Raw genomic sequence first — 14,332 nt, 5'->3', positions numbered from 1 at the left:
TGTGCCAGGTGATATGGAGTATATATGTTAAGAACTGTGATGGGGCCTTGGATCCATTAAACATAGGAGGGTAAGAGGATGCCATGAGGAGAAAGGGCCGCCCTTGGTAATGATGATGATATTACAGGTGTCATTTCAGACAGATGGGACTTTCGTTAACTCTCAACATTGATATTAACTATCACTGTGTCTGTATATCACCATCCTAGTCATTGCTATCATAGTCACCATCATCATCATAGTCACTGTTACCATCATCATCATAGTCACTACCAATATCACAGTCATCACTATCATAGTCACCATCCTCATCATCATCACCATCATAGTCAGTGCCATCATGGTCACCATTGCCATCTTCATTATCACAGCGTCACCACCATCATCACAATCACCATCATAGCCACTAGCACCAACCGTCATCATCACTATCACCATCACCACTGAAGTCATTAACGTCACAGTCATCATCATCACTATCATCAGCACCACCATCGTCAGCATCATAGGCATCATTCCCAACATCATACCATCATAATTGCCATCACAATCACAGTTATCATCATCACTATTATCATCATCATCATCATCATCACTGTCACCACACCATCATTATCATCATCACCATCATAATTACCATCACCAACACGGTCATCATCACCATTATACTTATTATCTTCATCTCCTTCACCATCATCCACACCATCACAATCACCATCATTACTTAAAAAAAAAAATAGAAATAAAAAAAGGAAAGGTCATGACTGGTCCTGGGTTCTGGCACAAGATGAATGAAAAAAAAATAAAAAGGAAGGATGAGACAACTCCTAGGTATGGTTGAGGAGAAGGTTTATTGTAGATAAGAGGGAGAGTGTAGGCAGAAATAGAGAAATTTGGGAGAGCTGGGCCATGTGGGGGAAGGGAGGAGGGAGGAGAGGGTAGAGCCAGACCAAAAGGCCAGGAGGGTAAAAAGGTAAAAAGACCAAGTAACCAAAATAATTGGGTTAATAAGGAAGGACAGCTGGGGGAAGGGCAGCCCAGCCCCTGGGCTGAAGAATTCAGGCTTGTGGGTGGGGTACCATACCCTGTAACAGGTAGGAATTGAGGGATGCTGGGAGAACCTGGCAGCCAGGTCCACTTTGATATGTTAAATAGGCACTTCAGCCTTTTGTCCTGGGATTAAGACCTAACAATCACTTCCCCTTGGAGACTTAGAGTTGGCCCCTTTGATGCCTTCATCTTACTTTCCCTTTTAAAAGTGTTCTTTTGCAAACTACAAACAATGCGAATAAAGGAAAACCTTACCCAGGCCCCTACCCGCCCACAGCAAGTTTCTGAGAAAACACACTACGGCCTAAGCCTGACTTTCACAGTGGGGGCCCCAGCCCTGGGATCAGAGTCTTCTCACCTTGAGTATTGTTCGCCCCGTGGAACACATGTCCAAAAGAAGAGCTTTGGAACCAAAGTATGTGCAGGGTTAAATGAGTTTTCCTACCAGTTGTCAAATCGCCCTTTAAAACCCACCAACAAGCCCTCCTGTTCTCTGTGAGGTTTCTAGTTCCTAGCCCTTTGGTAAATACTCAGAATGCCCTTGCCAGAAATGCTACGCCATTGTTCCAGGTCTTGCTGGTTTGTATCAGATATATCTGGAGAGTATTTTCTTTTTCCAAGGCAGAGTCCTGTAGAGAGGGGTGTGGTTAACAATAGGAGTCCTGGGGAAGCCCCATTTTCATTAAGCTCCAGTAGCACAGGATGGATCTTGGTATATACTCCAGGCTAGCTCTCAGCCTTGTGACCCAACTTGGGTATCAGTTACAAACTCTGAAACACAGGCTACACACTACAGTGTGCCCTTCAAAGTCCTGAACAAAGTCACTTAATCTGGTCTGAAACTGGGTGGAAAACACCAGGATTTGCCGACCAGTTGATTCAGAGGGCAGTTTTTAGATGCCTCTTGTACTCTAGGTGTTCTTCTTGTGATTTCATACTCTAGATGATGGAGAAGAAGATCAAGGGTGTAAATAGACAAGGGAGGAAGCCAATACTGGGGTAAGGGGTTGGTGGGATGGCTCAGTGGTTAAGAACGTGTACTGCTCTTGTGGGTAATCGGAGTCCAGAACCCAGTGTCTAGTGGGGATCGGATGCCTCAGGCCTCTGTGGGAATCTGCACACAGGTGCACATACCCACATACATACCCATACACATTACTAGCAATGATAAAATCAAATCTGTAAACACCAGGGAGAGTGAGATTCTTCATTGTTTTCTGTCTGCCGAGTCAGGCAGCCCATAGTTTTCCTATGCTGACTACTGAGTCCGCAAGCATGACAGACTAGCTCTGCTCAGTGATGGAAATGAACACTGTAATCACTTAGCTAAGACTTCTAGCAGATTTGAGGTGGAGCCACGAGGAAGAAATGGGAGCACATGGACTTTTAAATGTCCCCAGGGTCTCTACCAGCCCCAGCTCCGCTCTTCTCCATGACGCTGTGGGATCAGGACAGACACTGTCCCACTCTGCCCCTAGGGGCTGTGCCTTGCCCAGATCATAGCCCTGGAAAATCTCCCAGCTGGTCCTGGCCCATGGCCCCGTGAGGCCCACACTCGTGTCCTGGTCTTCACACCGCCCATGTCCAATGGTGTGAAGAATGGGGAGGAAAAAGGGCATTGTGGAGAGGGAAAGGGAGGGGTGGTGAAACGGCCATGTGGTCGATTGCACAAACTGAATCCGATTTTCAAGACTGTCTATGTAACCCCAAACCACCAGTCAATTTATGTGTTTTGAGCAGCTGGCTGTGGCCTGGGAAAAGCAGTCACTAAACTTCCTGTCTGGTGCGGAGAGCTCCAAGCCGCCCAAAGCTCAGAGCTTTCTTCGGTTCATGGATCTGAGTAGATGCTAGAGTAATGGGGCTCTAGGCTGGAGCACCTGGGTGGACCATGTCCTCTGTGTGGAGCAAAGGCATGAGCTCTGTTTACTCCAAGTTTGCCTGTGGTTATAGAAACAGGTACTTTAAAAGGCAAAGCAAACTCACGCTGCCAAAATGCCGTGGTTTGCAGCGGAAAATTTTGAAGCCAGTGTATTGCAAAAACACATCATTTTGAAATGTTGGACAGAAAGTTCTCATTCTCCTCAAACCTGAGGCCGGTGCCATGGGGATTTCCTGTGCCTGTACTGGGACTGGCACTGTTCCTGCGTATGTACCAAACACCCCTCCCCTACCAACAGTATCGAGGCTTTTGTGCTCGCCCTAGTGAGGTTAAAGCAGAGACCACACATCCTTCCTTGTGGCCCCAGAGCGACTTCCAGGTTTGTCCAAAGTCACTGATGACCTACAGACTGGATCTCTCATATCCACCTCTTAAACTCAGTCTTCATAAAGGGTGGGAATGGAGGGAGAAAGGAGAGGAAAGGCAGAAAGAAGGCCAGGGAGGACATGGGAGGCGAAAGAGGAGGGAATGTAGACACGGAGCCCCAGAGTGAAGGCTTAAAAATCAAGATGTGCCCATCTCCATCACGTTTGCATGTGTCCAGTACAGAGCTGAGTGGGCTATGTCTGTCTTCCACCACTTCACCCCTGAGGAACCAACCTCAGATCCAGGATTTTTGGTTTGTGTGTGGTTTTTTTTTTTTTTTTTAATCATACCTTTTCTTTTTCATTTACTGAAATTTTGATACAGTTTGGATTGGAAGAGTGGGTGGCTCAGGTGATACACCATGCTTGACAGGTGGTCTAGGGAGAGTTGAGAGAGTCGCTGCATAGGTGGACACAGAGAAAAGAGCCTCCATGTCCAAGGAAGGTGGCTTGAGTCTCTGGGACTCTGTGGCCCTCTGCCTCCCCCCCCCCATGTCTTCTTTCCCCACGCCTCCTTCCTGTGTTACATCCTCCAAATCCAAGCTCACAGGTCACTCCCTAAATCCTACGGAGGACCCCGATAGGCTGCAGTTACAAAAAGCCCCTACACATCAGAGGCTTACACAGTAGGGATTCACCTCTCACTGCTGTTGTGTGTCCGCTGTGGTCAGAAGTGGACTTGTCGGCACTCCTTTCTCAGGATCCAGACCGAGGTCACGTCTGTCCCCTTCGCCACACCCAGGCAGGTCACTAGCTCATCCCAGCCTGGGTGGGAGAAGGGAGGTGTGACTGTTCTGTGTCCAAGAGAAAGCTTTCCCAAATAGCCTAGGCAGAGTTAGCGGCTGTAAGAGGTCTTTGTCCTGGTACCTGCTCATCACCTTTGTATATGGAACTCTATTTTTAAAGGTTCCCCTAGACACATGCTCCCCACTGGTGAATGCTGAGACTAAACGTGTCCCTAACTCCTCACAGAGGTCAGGAGAGAGCAGATTCTAAGGTGTGTTGAAAGGACAAACTTTAGCCAATGAAAAGTCTTTATCTGGCCCGCCATTTTACACTAAACCAGTCCTTCTTCCCTGCGTTGCCTAAAGAAATGAAGAACCCTTCAGAAATTTTAGCCCCGAGAGTATGACACTATAGACTAGTTGCATGGAGTGGCACAGGTGCCCACTCAAGTCAGGAACTTGCCAGCTGAAGGCTAATAAGCAGGTACTGAAGAGCCGAGACAGGCTGTCACCCCTTGGGGGCTGCGGTCTTTGTGCAGGGATGGCTCCACAATCGCTTTGTGTATTAGCCTTGGGCATTTGTACAGACACCTGTGTACAATGAACTCTGTGTTTGAATAACCCTTTACTCTTTGTTGAACAATAAATTCAAAATCTCCACACTCCTTAAAATCACAAGAATGTCCTGGAAGGCTAAGCCCTTCGCCATTCCTCATCTCTTCTGTTGTTTTCATAGGCAGAGGAGGCAGCTGGGAGTGATGCATGGATTCCATTAACAATGGTCAGTTTCAGGCCAGGAAACACCCACCCCAATTCCTTCACCTCGCTTCCCCGGCCCCTTATCAAATTAGTACCTTTGTTTTCTTAACAAAAATGGTGCTACTCCCGAGGAGTTCATATATGGTTAACATCCAGCTGGGATTGCAGCTCATGCACACATATGCACACATACGCGCGCGCACACACACACACACACACACACACACACACACACATCTATTTAGCCTACAACCTCATTTTCTTTTCCTCTCTTCTATATTTCTGTTCAGCAGGAAGAATGGATTCTAGAAATGAATTCTCTTTACTCTGGCATTTAGCCTCTGGGTCAACAGGAATAACATGTGCCAGAGAGAATCATTTCACCCGACCCAGTCATGTGATGTCACCAGGCACAGTCATGTGATATCAGGTAGGTACTAGAAGCTCTCATTTCTGGAGATGGTCAGGGCTCCCTAAAACTAGCCAGCCATCTGCAGAGCTATTCATTTTCTCCCTGCATTTAGTTAGATAAAGGAGCCTTTTGCCAAATCTGATGACCTAGTTCATGCCCCTATGTCCACGTGGTAGAGGAAGAAAATCTACTCCTGCAAGTTGTTCTATACACAAAGAGAGACACATGCACATACACACACACATACACACACACACAGAGAGAGAGAGAGAGAGTCAGAGAGATGTGTGTGTGCTTATAAACATACATGTACATATACACACCAGACACTTGCCCACACATACATGCATGTATATGTACAGAGATATGTACACAAACAGATACACACAGAGAGAGAGAGATGTGCACAAACATGCATACCCACACATACACTAGACACTTGCACCACACACAGCATGTACATGTACAGAAATACATTCACAGAGATAAGTACACAGACACACATGCACACACGTCATTTATTTCAAATAAATACTTGGGGAAAAAGTTAAATCATTGTCAAGTAATGTATGTACATTGTAGAAAGAAGGGAAAATACAGGAACTGTTAAATAGCAGAAATAATCAGCTTGCTTCTCGTTTTCTGCTCATCTATAGTCTCTCTTATACTGTGCATGAAGGCACAGTACATAGTCACACACACACCAAATGAGCTCGGCTAGCGAACTGAACCAAACTTCACTTTTCCAGTCTAATCACGATCCCAAACATTTGCCATCAGAATTAACTTAAACAGTTTAGTGTCCACCACATGCCATGGGGGCTGTGTTGTTTCAATACATTTCTGCATTTAGACACACAGAGATCTCCTGGGTTTCACTTTTCTAACTGGGAACCAACCCCCTCCTCCTCATCTTTCTCCTGGGTAAATTTTACTGAGCATTTCCATGGGGCAACGTGACATTAGAGTTAGGGACTCTGTCAGCTCTAGATCATCTGCACTGCTTTGCCACCTGCCAGTAGGACAGAGCACACCAGTGGAGTGTCTTGTTATGTTAATCATGTGTCTAACTCATTGGCTTACCTACAGTGCTCAGCACTTATTGATTCTTAGTAAAAACAAGGCTTCTTAATAATTATGTTTTTTTTCATCACAAAGGCAATATATGTTAAATATGACATGTACAAAATCTTGGCAGGAGGAGGAGGTGACCCAGTCATTGTTCTAGTTTGATGTTTTGTTGCTGCAATAAAACACTGACAGAAACCATATTGGGGAGGAAAGGGCTAATTCGGCTTACAGTATATCATGAAGGAAAGCCAAGGCAGGAACCTGGAGGCAAGAACTGAAGCAGTGGTCATGGAGGAGGGCTATTCCAGCTGCCTAGTGATGGGGCTATTCACAGTGGGTTGGACCCTCTCAAGTCAATGTCAATTATCTATTGTTTACAAGACACAATTATAAGCCAATCAGATCTTGGCAATTCTTCAGTTGAGATTTCCTCTTCCCAGGTCACTCCAGGTTTTTGTCAAGTTGACAGCTAAAACCAAGTATGATAATCAGTAAAGTACTAGTCATGTAAGAGTGAAACTTGCATTAGATCCCTAGAACCCACATAAAAAGCTTGGAACGGTGTTGTGCTTGCAATCCCGTTGCTGGGGAGGCCCCAGAGACAGGTGAATGCCTAGACCTTGCTGGCCAGCCAGCCTAATCCAAAAAACTGGCCCCAGGTCTCAAGGAGTTTAATATCACAGGGTGCTAGTTTTGCTCCATAGTCCATTGTTGACTACGGATTGGAACTTAAAGCATGTCTTAGCTACTTTTCTGTTGCTACGACAAAATACCTGATAACACAGCTCATGGGAGGAGGGGCTTATTTTGGTTTACTGTTCCAGAGGGATACAGTCCATCATGGAGGGAGAGCATGGTGACAGACCGGAGAGGCATAAACAGGATTAAGAGGCTGGCCGGACACACCACATCCACAGTCAGGAAGCAGAGAGTGGACAGGAAGTGAGGCTGGAGTATGAAAGCTGAAGACACACTCTGGTGGGAGATGTCATCCTGTATATGTTTCTCATACTGGTTAATAAATAAAGCACTGTTGGCCAATAGGAAAGGAAGATAGGAGGGACTAGGAGACAAGGAGGAAATAGGAAGTAAGGAGGAGTCAGTATGAAGAGCCTGGAGAAAACAGAACCGCCATTCCTCCACTCTCGGTAAGACCACGTGGAAATACATAAAAATGAGATAATAATTAAGATAGAGCTAGCCGATAAGAAACAAGTAACCAGGCCAACAAAATTATATCTAATACAGAGTCTCTGTGTGTTAATTGGGGCTGGCGCGGCAGCAGGACAAGACCAGCGGAAAAACTTGTACTTCTTACAACACCCTCCCATGACGCACTTCCTCCTGAAAGGTTCCCGTCCTAAAGATTTTACAACCTCTCCAACAAGTGCCATCAGCTGGGAATAAAGTGTTCAAACACATGCACCTTCGGGGGAACTTTTACATCCAAAGCATTAACAAATGGTTTTATTCAACCCGTTTTGAGATAGATTAGTTCCTGGGATGAACCTGGTTCTAGTTGCCAGCATTGTAGTCTATGACATTCAATGGCATTTCCTAGTTTATCTCAGGTATTGGTTTTCAGGGGTCTCTCAGTACTTGGAAGTTTCTGCCCCCAACCCCTACTGCCTCCCTGTGGGCATGTTAACTCTGAGACCTTCGGAGCCTTGTGTGTGTGGCAGTCTATGGCACAAGTGTGATGGCATCTCACTGTTTTCTAATACTGCTTTTACAAACGGGACTGCACTGCACAGCATTGTAAGACTTTCTGTAGAATATATCTCATGCCAAGGAAATGCAATGGTGCAGGACATGCCAGTGCTGATGTCACACAAGAGGCCACGAGTCTGGAGACACACATGCTGGGCGGAAGGATCACCTATTCGCACAACTTCAAAGACTTGGCCATTGTTCTGTTCTTCCTTCTGTACACCTTGAACTTTTACATCTCACATATTTCTGTAAACCACCGCAGTGTTGCAATATACCATAGGAAAGGTGTTGGGAGTGTATTTGACTTTGTTTCCCTGATAAGATAGTTAAGGCCCCTAGCAAAGACGAATCATGCCTTTGTGCCTCTATGTTGACATCCAGTTTGCTCTGGGAGCCTCTGGTTGGACAAATGCTGATGAGGCAGCTGCCAAGGCCTCCCTGGGCTGTCTATGATGTCTCTGCTCATCTCTGAATGGGCGCCATCCTGTTCTAATTAGTATAATGTCATAAAACTAGGATACATAGTCAGCCCCCTCCCTCTTCCTTCTTCAGACCACTCTTCTTAGCCCTTTTTTCTTCCATATGGATTTTATGATAAAAAGCTAGTACGATTCATTAAGTACCCTGTGGGGTTTTGACTGGATTTCACGGACTTCGTAAGTCAAGTTCAGGCGGTTTGATATCTCTATAGGCTATCCCACTTGTAAACCCATACTGTGCTTCCATTTATTTATTTTTTTTTAATCCTGTTTCTCAATAAAAGTCCTTGTCATATTTGTGAGATTTATTCCAGATTCTTGTAAACTTTGCTGTACTATTGACAGGAATTTTACAAGTGGGTTTCTGGAAATTGGTTGTTGCTAGGAAGTAATCGTAATGGTGTTTTGGAACCTTTTCTTCCGACTTAAAGTTGAGTTTTGGGGGACGAGGAGGGAGTGTCCTTGCCTTAGAGTTTCTGGGTTCTGCTGCAGACGACTTTCTGCCCTTTACTCAAAGAAGCTGGTCTCATATTTTGCTATGCAAATGCAATGTTTCTGGCTGACCTGTCTTTAAACAAGTTAAGAATGTTGTTGGGGGTGAGTCTGGGGAACCTGGGGGAGGGGTGAACATGATTCAAAGGAGTTGAATGAAAGTCTCAAAGAACGAGTGAAAAAGGCTGTTGCTTTTCGCCGTTTTCTGTGTTGTTTTCCATCACACGTGAACTTGACGGAGAGTTCCAGCATCTCCTGAAATGACCCTGTGTCCTCTTTGTGGCTGCGGTGGCACAGAGCTGCCCTTGTGACATTCTTGCTTGGGACAACGTTTGCTTTGCTTATTTCATTTGTGTCTTTTTTCTTTCTTTCTTCATCTTATGATCATTTAAGAACTTTGTAATTTGTTATTATTTCCCTGCTGCCTTACTTTATAGCTTTTGATAACACAGGTAGGAACTATGGCCTATTGCCTTTCCTTTCCTTTCTTTTCTTTTCTTGGAAGTCCTGTGCCGAAGACAAGTGGTGCCAGGCTGCTGCTTCTTATTCAGCTCAAGCTTTAGTCTCCCTGCATTGAAGATTCAATACTCCTAACATTTTTTTTTCTTGCACAATGTTGACTTTCGCAGTATCCGATAGACATGACCATGCCATCCCTTACCTTTACTGCTAGCTGTCAGTACTAGAGGAGGAGAAATAAGAGAGCTCAGCACATACCAGCTGCTTTCAGAGCCTGCCCAGCTGGGAATGTGCTGTCAGAAGAAGGAGGCCATAGAGGTTAAGTGTTGGCTGGAGCTAAGCTCGGAGCTTTTGGTCCATTCTAGCAGTGAAGCTCTCTTGGCAGGCAGCAGATCTGGAAGCCAAGCTGTCTACAGGACATGGACTCACAGCACTTAGCATCTGATGCTGCCCTCAGCTACTCACCTAGATCAGCCATCACATCCTGCACACACTCCCAGCACCGGTCGCCTAACTTAGCAGTATGTCTGTGCTGTGCCCAGGATGCCCCTCTCCCTGATTGTCTTTTGCTGCACTTCCAACCCGGGCAATGAGGTATGGTGTCCTTAGGCGCCTAGACATAATTACTCCTTGGTTTTAAGTCCCTAGAATAACTCCCTCTCCAACAACAGGGTCTCTTTCTAAATGATGCCTGCCTAAATACCACCAGGATATGGGGAATTGCAAAACGGATATTGTGTTTCTCCAGTGCTGGCCTCCATGCAGAGAGAGTCACACCAACCCCTGGCTGGATTTAGGGTTTATGAGAATGTGGTTTGCCTTGAGGCCAGGACTTTGAGTCTGTTTTCACCAGGATGCCTGGCTCACCTCTGGAGAGGGCTCCAGCCTCTCCTCACCCTGGGGGGTTAGAGCTGGAAAGCCATGGCTGTTATTACTTCCTCAGCCTTCTGCTTCTTTGTGCTTCCCCACTGTTGCGCCAGTGCTCATCGTTTCCTCAGTAAAAGCATCTGGGGCTGAAGATGCAGTTCAGTTGCTAGGGCACCTGCCTAGTATCGCATGAAGCCCTGCGTTCCATTCACAGGAACACATAACACCAGGCTAACGTGCAAACGAGTGCTCTCACCACAGCCTGCTCCCTTGACCCTGCTCATTCACAGGGGCACACGGAGCTAGCTTCTAATCTGTCACTTTACCCCAGAAGTCCCCATTGTGTTTTTGATAATGACTTTGATGAACTTACAGGTGAAGAATAACTTTACTGGGCTAAAAAAAAAAAAAAAAAAAAAATGAGGCCTTTGTATTCTGCTAAGATGATACAGGCTATCTTCTCAGACAGGGTGGTGTTGGACTAACGCTCACATACTGTGTTGTGTGACAACCCTCTTCCCTTAAACTCCTTGTACATGTGCATTTGTTGTGTGAACATTTCCTTCAAATTGCAGAAGTCATTGTAACTCATCTCTACAAGTCAGACGAGAGGATACAAAGGAGAAAAGTCTCCCAAATGAACTGTCCAGACCATGATAGGGAGGCTTGTGAATTTGAACAAAATACAATAGAGTCTGAGAACAGGACAGACACTAGAGTGTTCCAGAGCTAACAATATAACTAAAGCACACCTGAAAATTGAAGTACTGTGGAATGTGCATGTAAAACCAAAACCTGTGTCCGGGAGAAGTTGCAGAGAGGTCACCAGCATATCCTGATGAGGTCATTGAGTTTCAGGGTAGATAATAAGGATGATTGTAGATGAATGTTTTTCTCTGTCCTGCTGGTCCCAGTTTCTCTCCTGCTCTTGGGTTCCCAAGACTACTTATGAAATCATCACTCAGAGGCATCCTAATATTAAATATAATTGTTTGGCCAATGACTTGGACTTATTACTGGCTAGCTCTCTTTTATAAATTAACCCATTTTTAATAATCAGTGTTCCACCACGTGGCAGTGGCTTACTAGTAATGTTCTGGCATCTTACCCCTTCAGTGGCTACATGGTGTCTCCCTGACTCCACTTTCTTCCTCTCTCTCTACCTTTGTTTGGATTTTCCACCTGGCTGTACTCTGCCCCATCATAGACCAAAGCAGCTTTATTCATCAACCAATAAAAACAACACATATTCGCAGTATATAAAAGGACATCCCACATCAGATAATAGTTGGAAAATACATACCTACCTCAAGCCAAGAGCTGCTACCAAGTGAGGTGACCATGAAGGTTTCCTTTTCCCCATCCCAACATTCTCATGGCGAGGGCCACCAAAATTCTCAAGGCAAAAGAAAAGTGGAACACAATTCAATTCTTTCCATGCAGACACATTTCTCTGTGAAGGCAACCCACCCACAGCCTTAAACACAGAGGAACTGGGAGCTTCTGTACCTCCCAGCCACTGCTGCAAATGGCAGCTAACCAGACAATGAATCTAAATAAGCAATTCAAGCCATGGGATATTTACTATTGGCAAACAGAGTAAATGAATGCAGAGCCAGGACTAAGCGGTTCTGGAAACAATTGTGTTGTGTCCAATCATAGATACCACAAAACTTTCAAATGAACAATAATGACAGAGTCACTAAAGCCTGACACACAGGTGAACCGGGTGAGGTTACCCAGGATTGGGAGAAGTTGAAACACCAGCCCTTAATTTTCTATAAGTCTTTCTGAAATCAATTTGTTTTCCTTTGTGACGAAGGAAAAAGAGCAACTTCCCCAAGAGTCATCTGTTTCTTACAATTTAATATATCTCTGATTAATACCATTTATAATACAAATTTTAAATGTTTTTGTTAGCATATATTAATTATACATTGTAATGGCTTTCATCATAGCATGCCTTTTGCTGATCCAATCTATGAAGCCATTTCCCCCTGGCTGATAGTATTGATCTGTTCTAGTGCTTCTGGAATTTTTTGTTTTTGTACTTGTTTGGGTCATGTATACAAAGATATTTGTCTTCTTTTTTGAAGCCATTTTTCCCCAAAGTTCAGAAAAAGCCCCCTTGTTGCTTCCTCCTCCTTGCAAGCATTTGATCCTTGTCATCAAATGCTTATCCATCCTCCCCCAAATCCCCAGCTGCTCTCTCTGCACAATGGCATCCCGCTGCTGGGCTGGATGAGGCCCTCTGGTCCAGCAGCTTGCTTTCCCAGTACTTGCCCTGTCTCAGCATGCCCTCCGCTTCACTGTCCAGAACCTACCAAGGTCCCACAGGCACCACAGCCTGTTTCTGGCTTGCGTGTGCAGCTCGCTGATCCTGTCTGTGCACGTTCCAGCGTGAAGTGATCTTTCTGGAATAACTCAGCACTGTGGTATCTGGGAAGCATCATCATCATTAGTCCTGTTTTTTCATAATCCTCTCGATTGTCCTCAGACACTTACTTTCCCACGTGTGATTTAGTACCACGCCAAGAAATTCCAAAGTATCACATTGCTCTTTCACTTAATCCTTCATGGAATAGATAGCCCAATCTAGGGTAATTTATTTCTTTCCACAACCGAGTCTCCCCTTCCAAGAATAAGCTATGTTATCTCCTTTACTCACAGAAAATGTCCCTCAGTAGCTCCATCTCTTAGCAGAATAAAACCCTCGCCTTACAGACCCTGTAGCTACTTTATCAGATTTGTCCCTTGCTAGTCAGGAGTTATTGTTATTGCTATTTGATTTTTCCTTCTGTGTTGTTTTGCAATCACTAATTTTTCAAATAAAACAGTTGAGGTTTTGCATATTAAGACCACACAATTGTTGGAAACCTATCAACTGTAATATTTTTAGCTGATTATTATGCATTTTAGATAGACAGTTTTATCCCCTTTTTATCAACTGCATCAGCATACTCACAAATGTACATATGGGACCACACAAGTATACACACACACACACAGCCACTTACATTCATACTCATGTACATTCACACACATACATAGTCACATACTAACATCTGTACCCAGACACACACTCACTCACATACACATACTCTTACTTAGACACACACTCACATACACAATACACTCACACACATGCACACACACTCTCATGCAGACACACACACACTCATTCACATACACATACTCTCACTTAGACATGCACAAACATACTCACACACACACTATGAAACTGGTATTGTATTTTAATCCTACATCTCTGGGCCAAGGTTTTAGACTTGGGTGAGTTAACACAGAGACCTGTAGGAGTCAAAGACCATCAAGGGGCATCTTTTCTGAGGAAGGTGGATTCTGTATGCAATGTTCTGGGTGTCTCATCACAGAGAGGTCATTTGCTCTGGCCATCCTAGAGCTTAACTCACCAGTGTGTCCTGCACAGAGACAGGCTGCCCCCTTATCCTGCCTTCAGTCATTAAAGGCCAGATTCCTAGTCTCCCACGCTAACCATCTGGGAGCCTGGCGAGGGAACCTCCACTCTACATCTGTCCCCATCTTTCCAGGGCACGTTGTTGATAACATGAAGATCAATTTGGACCAGGCCGTTGTTGCCTATGTGTGTTGTTTTAAAGACCATTCACGTGCATTATTGTAGCTGATCATCATAGAAAAACGCTTCAAGAACGTTGTTCCAGTTTCTCAGGTGAGACTCGGGAGCTTTATGGAGGTGGAGAGTTGTTCATCCTTCCAGCATACGGACAGCAGGGCTGGGCTAACTGTGGGCTAACCCACAGGCTGCTTGCATGTGTGTCAAAATCTTGACTGCTGGAACGTGCTCTTTCAGACCATCCTCCACTATACCCAGATGGAGTGAATAATAGCCCCATCGCCAGGAAATGGGCCTCTTTGCCTCCTTCTGTTCTGCCTCTTCAGGAAATAGGAGGGAGAAGAAGAAAGTTAGATCTAAAGGAATGCGGGATATCCATAAAGAACAG

Source organism: Phodopus roborovskii, unplaced genomic scaffold (genome assembly GCF_943737965.1).
Source record: "Phodopus roborovskii unplaced genomic scaffold, PHOROB, whole genome shotgun sequence".
Lineage (NCBI taxonomy): Eukaryota > Metazoa > Chordata > Mammalia > Rodentia > Cricetidae > Phodopus > Phodopus roborovskii.
The sequence above is the reverse complement of the archived record's forward strand: the minus strand, read 5'-3'. Positions refer to the sequence as shown.